The sequence below is a fragment of the Falco peregrinus genome, chromosome 18 (genome assembly GCF_023634155.1).
Source record: "Falco peregrinus isolate bFalPer1 chromosome 18, bFalPer1.pri, whole genome shotgun sequence".
Taxonomy (NCBI): domain Eukaryota; kingdom Metazoa; phylum Chordata; class Aves; order Falconiformes; family Falconidae; genus Falco; species Falco peregrinus.
In genome coordinates, this window is record NC_073738.1 from 3,251,772 (window position 1) to 3,264,952 (window position 13,181).

A 13,181-nucleotide genomic window follows, 5' to 3' on the forward strand; every position below is an offset into this window, starting at 1 on the left:
ACCTTGCGTCTCTCCCTCTCTTTCTTTCTTTAATAACACCATAAACATGTTGCAACAGGCTGTAAAGTGCTGACAAATGTTAGAATTTAAAATCCAGGTGTTAAATATCTGATATAAGAAACGCTCTGGTTTATAAAGGGTGCAGGATGGCCTCCGATCCAGGGAGCATATCCATGTGGGTGGAAGGGATGCAGCAGTTGGGCTCTGCCGGGTGAGGACACACGACTTCATCTGCTCCAGGACCTTTGCAGCCACCACTCCCTTTGCCGACCGCCGCAGTCCAGCCCCCCCATGGACCACGCTTCCCCACCAAAAGTGATTTCTCCTCCCAGGAGCCAGGCCGGATTCATTTGCACCAGCAGCCCAGGCTGCAGGACCCTGTCCCAGTATTGGTGCTGGTCCCAGGGATGCTGCACCCCCGGGTGCCGGTGTAACGCTTGAGCTGAAGCCCAAATTAATTTTAGCCCCTGGAGAACCTTGTCTGGTTGCCTGAGCACCCAGGGCCTTGCCCTGTCCTTGGTGCGCACCCGGCAATGAGATCCCATTTCCCAAGACGCCGGCACCTCCAGGCACTCTTCGCAGGAAGCCAGCTTGCCCTGCCCCGTGGTCCCCTCTGCGGGGGACACCCTTTTGCTGCGTGTGGCCAGCAGCTGAGCTTTTGCAGCAGCCCCACGCTGGGACATCCTTTACTTGGGCTCCTAAACGCCAACCAAACTCTTGTGAGACTGCAGGCACCGTGCTGCCACGCGCCTGCCCACGCACCGTGCTGACGCAGCATCCCTCACCTCTGCAGCCAGGCAGGGTCAAGCCTCGGTGAGCCCCTGGGCTGTGGGGGTGGACCAAAGAGTGGCCTGTGCCACACTTGGCCACCTTCTGCCCAGCGGCTCTGCCAGGAGCTTGTGGGCGACAGCAGCTCCCGACGCCGGCAGGGAGGAGCAAGGGGGATTAGCGGAGGCGATGCCAGCAGACATCTGCAGCGTGCTGACACATTTACACACCCTCAGCCTGCAAAGGAGGAGTTGGAGCTCAGGGCATGTGGCAGAGGTCTTGCAGTCACCCACCCTCCATGCTGTGTCCCCCAGAATCTCCAAACAGCTGATTTTTAGCAGAGGGAATAGGCTTGCACCCAGAAAAGCAGTGGGATGGGCATGAGCTAAGCCACCAGGATAGCAGGGTTCTGGCTAAGCTACAAAATCCCGATGAGAGCGCAGGTTCGGTGCATGCTGGGTCCTTTGCCTCAATTCTGATGCTCCATAATCTGGATAACGCAAGGACAGACCCAGCGAGGCCATCCCGGGGTGCAGGGAGTGCGGTTAAACACAGCCCGGCCAGAGGTTTCCCCACTGATGCAGCCCGAGCATCTGCCCAGGGATGTTCTCCCAGTCCCACCCCAGCAGGGACCCTCAGGCTCCCTCCTGCCATCGGCACCAATTTGCACCCCATGGGCATTTTATTTGGCTTGAACAAAACAGAGTCAACACGCGGGGCCAGAACCACCACGCAACTAAAACCGCCTTCGCTGCGGAGTCGGAGCAGCATCAACATTCCTGATCTGAAGATCCCGTATTCCACAATATAGAACTGGGGCAACAGCCACCTGAACCTAAAGTCTGGATGAATTTGCCAAGAGAGAAATCTAAGAAACCTTAAAAAAAAAAAAGTAATCTGATTTGAGTTCACATGATTTCATAACACGGAATCCGCTTTCCTTATTTCTGGTTGAGTGCACGTCATCGTAAATAAAAGCAACGGAAGTACAAGAATTAGTATTAAAGTCGCCACCAACAGCTGTCACAAAACTCACTTAAACCCCCCCACCCCCCGAAGCAATGAGCTAATTTGCAGTGGCCCTGTTTGCATTTGTAAGGATCCCCAGGACAGCCAGCAAACACCACGGTCCCTTACCCGAGCGCAACTCAAATCACGACTCAACTCACAACTCAAATCACCGCATCTCACTGCTGGCTCAGTCTGCGTTTTTCTACTGAAACTTGCCTTTGGAGCTGACAGTGTGTCCCCATTAAAATTGGCCTGAATGAGCTAAATCAGCCAGTAATTATACCACGCTTGGGGGTGTAAATCTCAGCAGAGGGTCAGTTCAGATCTGGGGCAGCCCCGTGATCCCGTCACCGCCATGCAGGTATTTGCACCGTGGATCCCCAGCCACAGCTGCCCTCCAGAGACCCCCAGGAGCCCCAGACCCCCCCAGGGAACAGAGGACCCCGGCTTGGGGGTGGCAGCCACCACAGTCCTGCCTTGGCACAGACCCCTCACTGCTGGTGCAGGCGATTTCCAGCCCACCCACCCATTTGGGCTCAGCACAAAGCGATGCTTTAGAGGCAGCACCTGGTGCCCCCAGCCCAGCACGGGGAGGCTCTTACCTGGTCGCCGGCAAAGGGAGCGCGGAGCCTTGCCCTTCGCAGCCACCCAGCCAGCTCCTGCCCGTGTGCCACGGCTGTCAGGGCACAGCGAACGCCCCTACACCCGGCGAGTTTCCGACACTTGGCTCATATTTCAAGGAACGCTTCAAATGCGGTTCGATCGCCACTAAATCAGCCCTCATCAGCAGCCTCCAGCCTCCAGCCGGGGTGAGTAGGAGCTTGGTGCCTGCGGCTCAGCAAGTTTCCAAAAAGCCCTGAACGTCACGGGAGGGAGCAGGCGCCAGCTGGCAGGAGGCTGCACCAGAGGAGCTACCTTGAGCCAAGAGCAGGCGAATGCACCTGACATCAGCTTTGTTGGTGGATGGGGAGATGGGGCAGCTTCCTGGGCTGCCTCGAAGGTCAGACCCAGAAAATTCCCTGTGCAGCTTCGTTAAGAGGCACCAGCCGCTGGTAGAGGGATGCAAAGGCAGCCAGTCTTGGCTGCGGCAAGCACAGGGGGGCTGTGGCCCCGGGATGGGGTGGCCCAGGAGACCTGCGACAGCACCAAAGAGATGCTCTGATGTCCCAGACTAAGAGCTGTGCCCACGTGGGCAAACCACAGATTTCAGAGGGCCCTGGCCGTGCCTGCATCACTTTCAGCATTTCATAACATGGCATCAAACCAGCCCCCTTCTGCCCCCCTTCAGCCCCAACATATGCTCTGCTAATGCCGGGGCGAGGCACGTTTTAGGATCAGTCCATAAACCTTCCTGGTCAGAGCAAGGATTAGGACGAGCCAGCCCTCCTAAAGAGCTCTGGGCTGCAGGCTGGCTCCTGGCACAGGGACCAGGGCACGCAGGGGGCTCAGACCTTGAATCCAAGCCCCTCGAAGCACCCGGGCTGGCTTTTACCCTCAGATGCCCCCCAGGTCTCCCGTCAGCCCCACTCACTGAAGGGCAGTGGGACAACGTGCAGCACCCCGGGCACACAGAGCATTGCACAAGCACACCGCTGCTGCTGTGCATGTCCTCTCGTTTGCACATCAGAGATCATTAACACCACAGGGCTGCGTGTCCCCTGAATCAGCAGATCTCAGCCCTGCTCCCAAACAGCCAGGACAGCTAAAACCCAAACCGAAAGAGATGCCGCGGAGGGAGCAATGCTTCTTTTCTGCAGCGGAGAAGAGAACATGCCCATGTGCCCCAGGAACCAAGAGCTGGGAAATGCCTCTCGGCTCCCATCCCAGGGTCCCCTGATCCCTCAGCTTCTAAAACCACATTGATAACGAGTTGATTAATCAGCTTCAGCAGGGACCAAACGGGCAGAGTGAGGTAACGAGAGTGAAAAAGACAGTGGCGACAGGACAGGCAGGGCGCACGGGCTGTGTCTTTGCAGAATGATCAATGAGGTGGTGCTGGGTCTGCCAGGACCAGGTCCCGCTCCTCCCTGAGGGTGGGCTCCTGGTAGCAGCCCACCCACTCCTGCACCAGCAGAGAAAAAAGCAATGTGATACAGGCAGGGAGCCTGACATTTTGTCCCCAGGGGTTCAGCTGTAAATGTTAGCACAGCCTCAGGGAGCAGCAGGAGAGGAAAGATTGAGGCGCCAGCGATTCATCATCCCAACTGGCTGCGGCTCCCCCCGGCTGCTCCGCACGCTGCCAGCTGAGGAACGCCTGGCACAGGGCTTGCAGGATCACAAAATCCTTCAGGTTTCTTGTGATCAGCACAAGGATTAGGGCAGAGCCACCTATTACAAACCCACGGGGAGCTGAGGCTGCGCCTGTCCCCCGTGCAGCCACCCAGCCCCAAGCCCTCTCCCCCACATGATGCCAAAATAAAAGGAGGGCACAAAGCTCCCAGAGGATGCAGGTGGGCAAAGCACCAGGGCTGAGCTGGCTGCGGGCATCATCCCGGCAGGGAGGAGCTGGCAAGGTGGGGGATCTGAAGTGTCACAGCAGAAGAATAAAACAGGCAGCTTAGCCGAGCTTTGGGGGGAAAGCGGGGATGTCACCCTGGCACAGTGTTAATCACGGGGCAGCTGCCGGAGCGGCGGTGCCCAGCCAAAGGGATCTGGCAGATGACAGCTCTGGCTGCTCCCCCGCTTGCCTCTTAAAATAGACCCATGGAGTGCAACCCGATGCAGCCACGGGGCAAGTCTTGGCCAAGCTGCTCCTCACCGGCTCTTCTTAGTTGTTACAAACAGGGTTGATTTTTTTTTTTTTTTTTTTTTTTTTTGTCTTTCAGATCCCCCTGAAATCAAATCCAGACACCACTTGTGAGATGGCAGCATCTCCTCTGGCCGCAGGGCTGGCTCCTGCCACCCTGACAGAGCCCTGACCCTCATGGCAACTCGCACAGACCCACAAACCATGAGGTGATGCCGCACGTGGCACGGGTTTGCTGGGACCGGAGCTCCCCGAATGCACCGTCCCTCCCATGGCTGCTGGGGGTCGCCCTGCCCTGGGCCCGACCCCCACCCCAGGCTCCTCGCTGAGCTTGCTGCAACTATTTTATCCCAGAAAATAAACCCCAGAGAAACGCGTTCTGCCATGGGGAGGGGTCCGAGCCCTGGCAGCACCTTGTGCCCCTCTTGCTGAGGCTGCCAGAAGCAGGTTCCTGGGCAAGATGATTTACCACATGTGCAGGACTCGGAACGAGATTATCGCATTAAACATCAAAAGCCCCAATTCAGAGCATGCCGGTTCAGCTCCCTCTGCGGGGCTCAGCTGCGTTTCCTTGCAGCTGGGTTTGTGCTAGAGCCATGTAAGGAGAGAAAGCAAAGCTCAGAGGCCCCGCCAGGCAAGCACCGCTCAAAGCTTTTGCTTTCAAGTGAGAAAAGACCCTCCCCGGGGGCCAGCAGCCCCGCCAGCCCGCCCAGGCAGGATGAGGCCACAGCCCAGTGCCCACCAGGCTCCAGCTCCGCCTGCCCAGCCCAGGCGTGGGTGCTGTGCCCAAGGCAGCTCTGCCATCACCACACAGCTTGGTCCTGACCCCGGCACCTGATGCCAGGCGAGGGGCTGCCAGCTCCCAGCGAGCCACCACCAGCGCCAAAGGCTGGGCCAGCAGTGGCCACCACCGGAGGCACAAAGCCACGAGCATCACGGTGGCGGTCGCATTCCCCCACCCATGTGTGCCCTGGGGGGCAGAGGTAGGGGATGCCCACGACCACAACTCACAGAGCCGAGCTGGGGTCCCAGCACGGACCCACAGCAAAGATGATCAGTGTTGTCCCCACAGGCTCCCCTCACTGCTACATCTGGGTCAGGAGCTTTTCGGGGCAGAAACTGGCTTTTAAGCGTGTCTGTGGATAGCTGCTGGCTAGCACGGAGACCTCCAATTTAAGTTGAAGTTCTTGCAGGCTACTGTATTACAACCTAAATTAAATATTTCATAGCGCTAAGCAAGTGACATTTGAAATCCAGTCATTGCTGGGGTATCAAATAAAGATATTTGCAATGGGATCTGTTCAAATCCATGTAGTGCTTTGGATCAGTCCATCAAAGTCAAGCCCAGTGCTTTATTAAAATAAAAGTTATCAAACACCTGATCTACCGGAGGCGGCTCTGGAGCCCACGCGGTGGGGCAGCAAATAAGCTGAGCCCTGCAAATCCATGAGACTGCCATTAAAGTATAGCTTCGAAAACTATTTTCATTAAAAAGGCTGGTAAAAGACTTTGCATTACGCCTGCCTTCTGACCCTTCCACGACCATATGTTGCACGTATGTTAACCACCAGGACTGAAATACCCGTGTCCTGACCAAGGCTCTGCCTCCATCCCAGGTTCACACTCAGGAGAGCACAAGCTCAAGAAGGAGCTGCACCCAACACCACCAAAACCAAAATGATTTCTTTCCAGTCCAGGACCCCCCAAATGAAACAGGCACCAGGACCTACCAGAGCATTGCAGGAGGTCTGGCTAGGAGGGCAAAGCAATCCCTGCGCAGGGGTGCTGGGGTGCAGGTGCAGGGGTGCTGAGCAGCACACCCCCTACCAAACCCCCAGGGCTGCCTCCCTCCCCTTTTTATAGCCCTCCTAAACGCAGCCCAGCTGGGGCTGCCCTTCAGCTGGGTGTCACCTGCAGCAGAGAGAAGGAGAAGCACCAACCCCTGGCCAAAACCGAGACCTGGGTTCAGACCGATCCCTCCAGTGCTCAGCATTCCCGGGAGGCTGCCCAGTTCTGACAAACGCCCGATTTACTTCCCTGGTTAAGCACTATGCTCGCTGCCTAAAAACACCCTCTAAAAATGAAAGTTTGTCAAAATATAACAAAACTACTTTCATTAAGTTCTCTAAATAAATAAAAAAAAGCGCTTGGAAAGATAAGAGCTGGAGGAGGATTTTCCGCATCAGTTTCAGCATATGTGACACAGAATCCAGGCAGCAGGATCGGGCTTGATGGTCAACATGCTTTCAGGGACAAATCTGGGGAAAATTGGCTTTACCAGCACGTGGTTCAGCCCCACCAGCTTCAGCAGGAACGAAAGGCTCCCCGAGCACTTTGTCACGAGGGCTGCTGCCAGCTCTGCCCTCTGACCGCGGCCACCAAGCCCGGACCTTTGGGGAGAAGGGACCAAGAGAACAAGCCTGACACCAGGGGTCCCGCAGCAGGGGGGTCGCCCCTCTGCCGATCCGCCCTGGCATGATCTGCCCCAGATCTGCAGTGCTTGTCATGGCACTGAAGTTCCCAAACCTCCCAGCTGCTGGGAAGAGCTTGAAAAAGCATCTCTAGCTGAAAGGTAGATGACAAGTAAAAAGAACCCCGAATTTATTGTTTTCTTAGAATTGAGAGTGGGAGGATGGAAAATGGGACGACCCATGATTTTTTAATGCCTGCAGTTGGCAGCTCCATATTCAATGCGACAGCATCCCTTTAAGAAAAATATGTTCATACACAGGAAAGAAAATAAATTGGCAAAGCAATTTGCTTTCAAGCCAGCCTGACAATGCCCCACACAAACATTTTACTGCAGCCTTGGTTGAGCCGCAGTGGCCGGCACTCTGTGCTGGGCAGCATATAATCTAAGAGTTTAAGGATGCTTCACTGGTTGACAAGCCCATCTGCTAATACTGGAAGCAGTAATTTATCCCAGAGATGGTACAAAAAAAGAGTGGAAGAAATAATTCATTGTGTGTGAGACGACGAGGAGACACGTTGTCACGTTATCACAGACAACCCCACAATACAAACAGAGATGCTTGTTACGGAGTCTGAACCCGGCACGATCAAAGGGCTTTCTTCATTTGGGACTAGGAAGGGGGTGAAAAAGAAAAAAAAAAAAAAGGAAGAAAGGAAAAGGAGAGCTGAATCAAAGCCTGTGCTTACCATTTCTTATGAAAGAAACTTGTGAGAAATGCTTTCTGCAGAGCAGTTGGGAAGCAGGACCTGAGGCGAGCACCAAACGGGCAGGACCTGGTGGGACCCACCGCTACCGTTCCCCTCGGGGCTGCGGGAGCATCAGCCCCAGCGCTACCAGGGCAGTGGGCAGGGGATGCGGCCGGGCCAGCAGCACCAGCAGGAAGGATGGGGCTGGGTAAGGCAAAGAGTGATGGCACCAGAGCTACGGGGGGCAGAGGAGACAGAAGTCAGGGTCCAAACCTGTCCTTCACTTCTGCATCCGCGCTGCTCTCATGCCTCAGAGAGAGGGACCACACAGCCAGTGCTTGCTGCCTTCAGATTAGCCATGGCAATCCCTCCATCTGTGGATTACTTCTGCAACCTTTTAGTTGTTTATAGAGATTTTGGGGTGTTTACCAAAACCCCTCCCAGAGCTCCTTTCAGCTGGCTGAGGCTGGGGACCAGTCTGAGACAGCCCGGCCATGCCCATCACGGCTGGCTCAGGCAGCTCACTGCTTACCTGAGGCGCCTCGCAGGAGGTGGGAGCTCAGCCATTTCCCTTTTAATTGGTTTTACTCATTTTTATGAACTTCCAGCTACCAGCTCTCCACCAGGCTTTGCTGGCTGCTCTGAGGCACTGGGGTGCATGGCGTGGCTGCCCCGAGCAGGATGGGAGCCCGCCAGCAGGATGCTGCACTGCCCGGTGCTGGACCACAGGCACCCCTGGGCTCCCTGGCAGCAGCTCTCAGGAGGGTGGGGGGCTCCCCCACAGCAGGTATTCGGATGATGGGGTGACTGGTCCCACCCTACTGCACCCTGCACCTCCAGGGCATCCTGACGCCTCTCGCATCCTTGGAGCACCCAAACCCAGGATCTGCCTCAGCCACATAATAAGGGTATTTGTGCAGATCTGGCAGAATTATTAAACTCTCCAAACTGTGACAAAATCTTACACGCATCAGTAGGGCAATGCCTCAGGGAAGGCTGGGGAGAGATGTGGACACCTTCCTGGGCTGGAAGGATGGAACACGTGTTGGTACATGGCAGCACTTTGGGTCCTTCCAGTCATCAAGCCCCTAAAGCCTGGAGCCTGCTGGTGGTGGTCCTACAGCCCGGGGGTGGCACGGTACGCCCAAGCCCCCTGAGCCTGGTGGCAGTGAGGACTGGGAGGTGCTGCTGAGGGGTTCCCTGGGAGCAATGGGGGTGCAAGGTTCCCATCACAGGGCTACGCAAGTGGCAGCTGCGCTGTAGGAGCGCTGGTTTTCAGCCTCAGCTCACATCTTGAAACGCTGACTTGCCTGTGAACCGCTGGGAAACCATCACTGATCGGCAGGGAAATTAAATGGGACAGATGATAATTAATTGTCCATGTCTTTCAGTGTCTCCTGGACATGGACTAATGAAGTTATACATTACTTGCTGGGTAGAGGACAGAAGAAAGAGGAAAAGACTTTTAGAGCTCGGGTTTAATCAGTTTGGTGATAAGCGTGACCGTATCAGTCAACTCCTCTCCGCATGCTGTTTTGGTTTCTTTGGTTATCTCCAAGCTTAGCAGCCCGTGGCTCCCACAAGCCGGCTGGAGTCACTCCCTGCTTTTGCAGGGCCAGGATAAAGTCGCAGGAAGCCAATCGCCGCAGTGTGAGCATCCTTTGCTGTAGCAGAGGTCGCTGGTGTCAGGACTGAAGCACGTGCGTCCAATTAAACTGAGAAACCTTTGCTCCGAGAAGGCCAGAAGGCAGCAAGTGTTGGCTGGCAGCACAGGTGACAGCTCTAATATTTATTTGGGCAGCACCATTAACGTTATTTAATGAGCTCTAGTGGGTCAGCTTTCCTGTTTGAAAGGAATTTGTAAATGGACTCATGAAAAGTTACTTGTCTCCCTGCCATGGAAAACACGTGGACACAGGCTGTGAGCAGCCAGCCCCGGGCACGCGGAGCCGTGCACGGTACGTGCCGCAGACGGCTTGCTGCATGGGGGGGCTTCGGGTGGGTTTGTAACAGCACAAGGCTCAGGTCCCAGCTCAGGCTCGGCTGGTGCAGGAGGAGAGACTGGTGATGGCACTGGGACTCAACCCCAGTACTCGGTGAAATTTTGCCCTCCCTTCCCTGAGCACCTGCTCTGTCACACCGCGCCAAAGGGGACAAGGAGCCCGTCACAGCTGCGTGGCCTGGAGAGTGCTCGGGCAGTTACGGGGTCCCCGCAGGGTGCTGGGGTGCCCACAGGAGCCTCACTCAGCTCCACGCCAGCCAAGGCACTCGGTGCCTGCTTCCCTCCCGCGCATCGGTGCTGAACGGGAAAGATCTCCCTCCTCTGCCGCTCACCTGCCTCCCACACCAGTCAGCACGCATGGCACTGCCACCACTGTGGCGCTGCCACCGCGGGGGCTGCCTTGCTGTCACCGGCGGGTGCCTGACACAGGGGGATGGCGGCACTGGGCACCGAGCAGGCAGCTCCCGTCGACCCCGGGCACGTGGCCGATGAGCAGCAGGGGAGCCATGGCTGGAGGAGAGGCTGGTTCTTCCACAGCGGCATTCCCAGGGCGAAGCTGGGGAGCTGCCGTTCCTCCAGCCAGGCGCAGGATGCAGCCCCGTGCTCAGCGCTGCCCGCCAGCAAATTCCAGGTGATAGGGAAGACGGTGGGAAGGTGGCCCGGGCAGAGGTGCTGGCAAGTCCACATCCTGGGATGCACGGCCACCAGACACCACGGCCCGTCCATGCCAAGGGTCCGAGCTGCCCATGGGTGGGCACAGAGCCACCCTCGCAGGCAGGATCGGCAGAGGGAGCCAAGGCACGGTCCTGCAGGCTGCCTCCGCTGCCCGTGCTGGGTCCGGCATCCCAACTGGAACACCAGCAGCTGGCCAGCCCCTTGCCAAGGGTGAGTGTTGCTCCCGAGCGCACAGGAGAGCTGGAGGGGCAGCACACGCTCCAAACAGGGACGTGCAGGAAGGGTGGAAGAGGAGCCCCACATTTCGACCCCCACACACGTGCCCCCACACCGGCTGCAGCCCTGCGCGCTACCCAGATGCTCGGTACCCGGGGAGGGCAGCCGGAGCATCACCGAGCGGTGGGCGCGCAGCATGCCAGCCCTGCGCCAAGCAGCCAACACCGCAGCGCCCGCATCCTGCGCCCACCCCGCCAAGCCCAGCGCTGCCCTGGCACCAACCGCGGCCACCCAGGGCCCCGGGCACGCCAGGATGCAAGCGGAGGACAGCGGCGAAAGGCTCGTCTCTGCTGGCAGCTGGTGAGAGATTGGAGGCGTTGCTGTTATGAAAACATGCGAGGGCTGTGTCTGAAAACATTGCAAGGAGCCAGCTACATAAATAGGCCCTTTATGGCTCTTTCCTGCTCGGAGACAGGCCCTTTCACATGCGTTTGGCTCCAGCACGGCGGGGTTATTCGGCTAAAAGAGAGCTCTTCGTGTTGGGCGCGGGGGGAGGCAGGGAGGCATCGGCACAGCCCAACCACCCGGCTCAGCCCCACCACGCTGACACCCGCCCAGGATGGGGAAAAAGCTGGTTTGCGGCCGGTCAGAGGGACAGCAGTGATGGAGGTGGCCAGGTCCAGCACCGATAGAGCCAGATGGGCATCAGAGATGCCACGTGGTGCCCAGCCAGGAGCATCCTGCGCCTGCCCTGGGCCATCCCTTGCGGCAGGGCTGGGCTCCAGGACAGGACCCCCCCTGCACCAGCACAGCACCAGCAGACAAAGGGCCCATCCATAGCCCAGTTCCCCACTGTTCTGCACCAAACCCAGAGAGGCCCCTGCTCTACGCACACAGCCATGATTTGCAGACTCAGGGCTACCCCACAGCTCCCAGCTCCTTTCTCCCCCGCAGCACCCACCCCCCTGTGAGAGTGAGCCTCTTCCAGGGATGGAGCAGCCGATGCTGAGCTCCCGTGGGCTCGCTGGAAATGGGGCTGTGCAGGGAGCTATTTCTGTCTGGAGGCTCCAGCAATGTGACACCCACCTGTGCCCCCCCCCCGCCCCGCCAGCAGCATCTGTCCCCCTGCGTTTGCAGCTGCAAATGTGTTGACACCTGAGCAATAATCCCTCTTTCCTCATCCGAGAGGCTGTGAGGCAAGTGGCAGAGCAAAGCTGTCCCCCAGAAGATGCCTGCTGGCACCCGTGCTGGAGGAGCCCTGCCTGCCGGCCGTACGCGTTCACAGGCAGGTTTGCAGCCCTGGCTCGATCCTTTCTCAGTATTTCCAGGTCATGGTCACACATTTGAGAAAGAACCGTGGCAAATCCCAGCTCTCCAGAAGAATTTTCTGCTTGAAGGACAAGAACCTCCGGCTCAGGTGATGGGGACAGGAGGCAGCTTTGCTTTCCCAAATCCCGGGATCTCAGACGTGCCTCCACTATGGTCACCCAACCACGGTTCCAACCCCCAGCAACCCTTCCCGAGCAGAGGATGCTCCCACCACACCAGCACCCCATGGAAAAGCAGCTCGCATCCCTCAGCAGGAGATGCAATGCTTGTGGAGAGGGGCTACAGGGCAGGGACAGGACACAGTGACACGGGACACGGGACACAGGCAGCAGCTGCTCCGCTGCCACCACCTCTGCGGGGAGCACACCTCGGTGCTGCAGCACACGGGTGCTATTAATCAACGGGTTTGTTAGGGAGTCATCATTAATTGAGCACCTCCGGTGGCTGTAGAGCCCGATGATCCATCTGGTGTCAGAAGCTGCGCGTGCAGCAGCAGCTCTTTATTTCTCTCAGCCACATCTATTTAGCGCAATTACAATTCAGTTTATGCCCCCTCAGCAGCAAACGTCCCCCCAGTGTGGGAAAGCTGGTGACTAAAGCAGCAAGTGAATGATTAGTGACTCAGCGGATAATTTTGCTCATCTTGTGGCTTTTTTTAGAACGGGGCGGACAGAGCTCACACAGCAAAGCCTCGCCTGGCACTGCCACTGCTCCAACCCACCCGGGGTGTCCCAGACTGGGATGGGGGAAAAGCTGGTTTAGGGTCGGCCAGAGGGACAGCAGTGATGGGGAAGGCCAGGTCCAGCAGTGAGAGAGCCAGGTGGGCATCAGATGGGCCTGGCCAGGAGCATCCTGCGCCTGCCCTGGGACATCCCTCACGGCAGGGCTGGGCTCCAGGGCAGGACTGGAGCTGGGGAGCTCCTGGGGCTGGGGAGCTTCTGCAGACAGGCATTTGCTTGATGCAGTTCTCAGGAAATAAAAAGAGATCAAGGCTGCCAAGGGTTTTGGCTTTTTCTTAGTTCTCCCTTTCATTTTTTCCTGGATGACCTGGGAAAAGGCAAGGGGAGTGCTGCAGCCCCGGTTTGCCAGGCGGCACCGGCAGCCCTGGCAGCACTCGCCGCGTAGTTCACGCCACGCTGGAGCTGACCCGGCAGCAGCTTTTGTCAAGAGCAAAGCACTAAGCTCTTGTCTTAGCAGTAACTGATGTCTGAAAACACCAGGTGCCGGCTTGAATTAACAAGCTCTTTGAGCTGGAGTTCTGCTGCGAAACAAGCC

General features: G+C 57.5%; 1 protein-coding gene across 2 annotated transcripts in view; it reads right to left on the minus strand.

Moving 5' to 3' along the window:
* The window catches only part of ZNF385C (zinc finger protein 385C), an 80,579-nt gene that overhangs the window by 57,199 nt on the left and 10,199 nt on the right, over positions 1 to 13,181 (minus strand). Inside the window, exon 1 of one of the 2 annotated variants that reach the window (XM_055789956.1) lies at positions 2,382 to 2,602. The exons of the other annotated variant lie outside the window; for it this stretch is intronic. The gene's annotated coding sequence lies outside the window, so the exon portion shown is untranslated. Of the gene's footprint in view, positions 1 to 2,381; positions 2,603 to 13,181 lie in introns of those variants that run through there. 2 annotated transcript variants of the gene reach the window in all.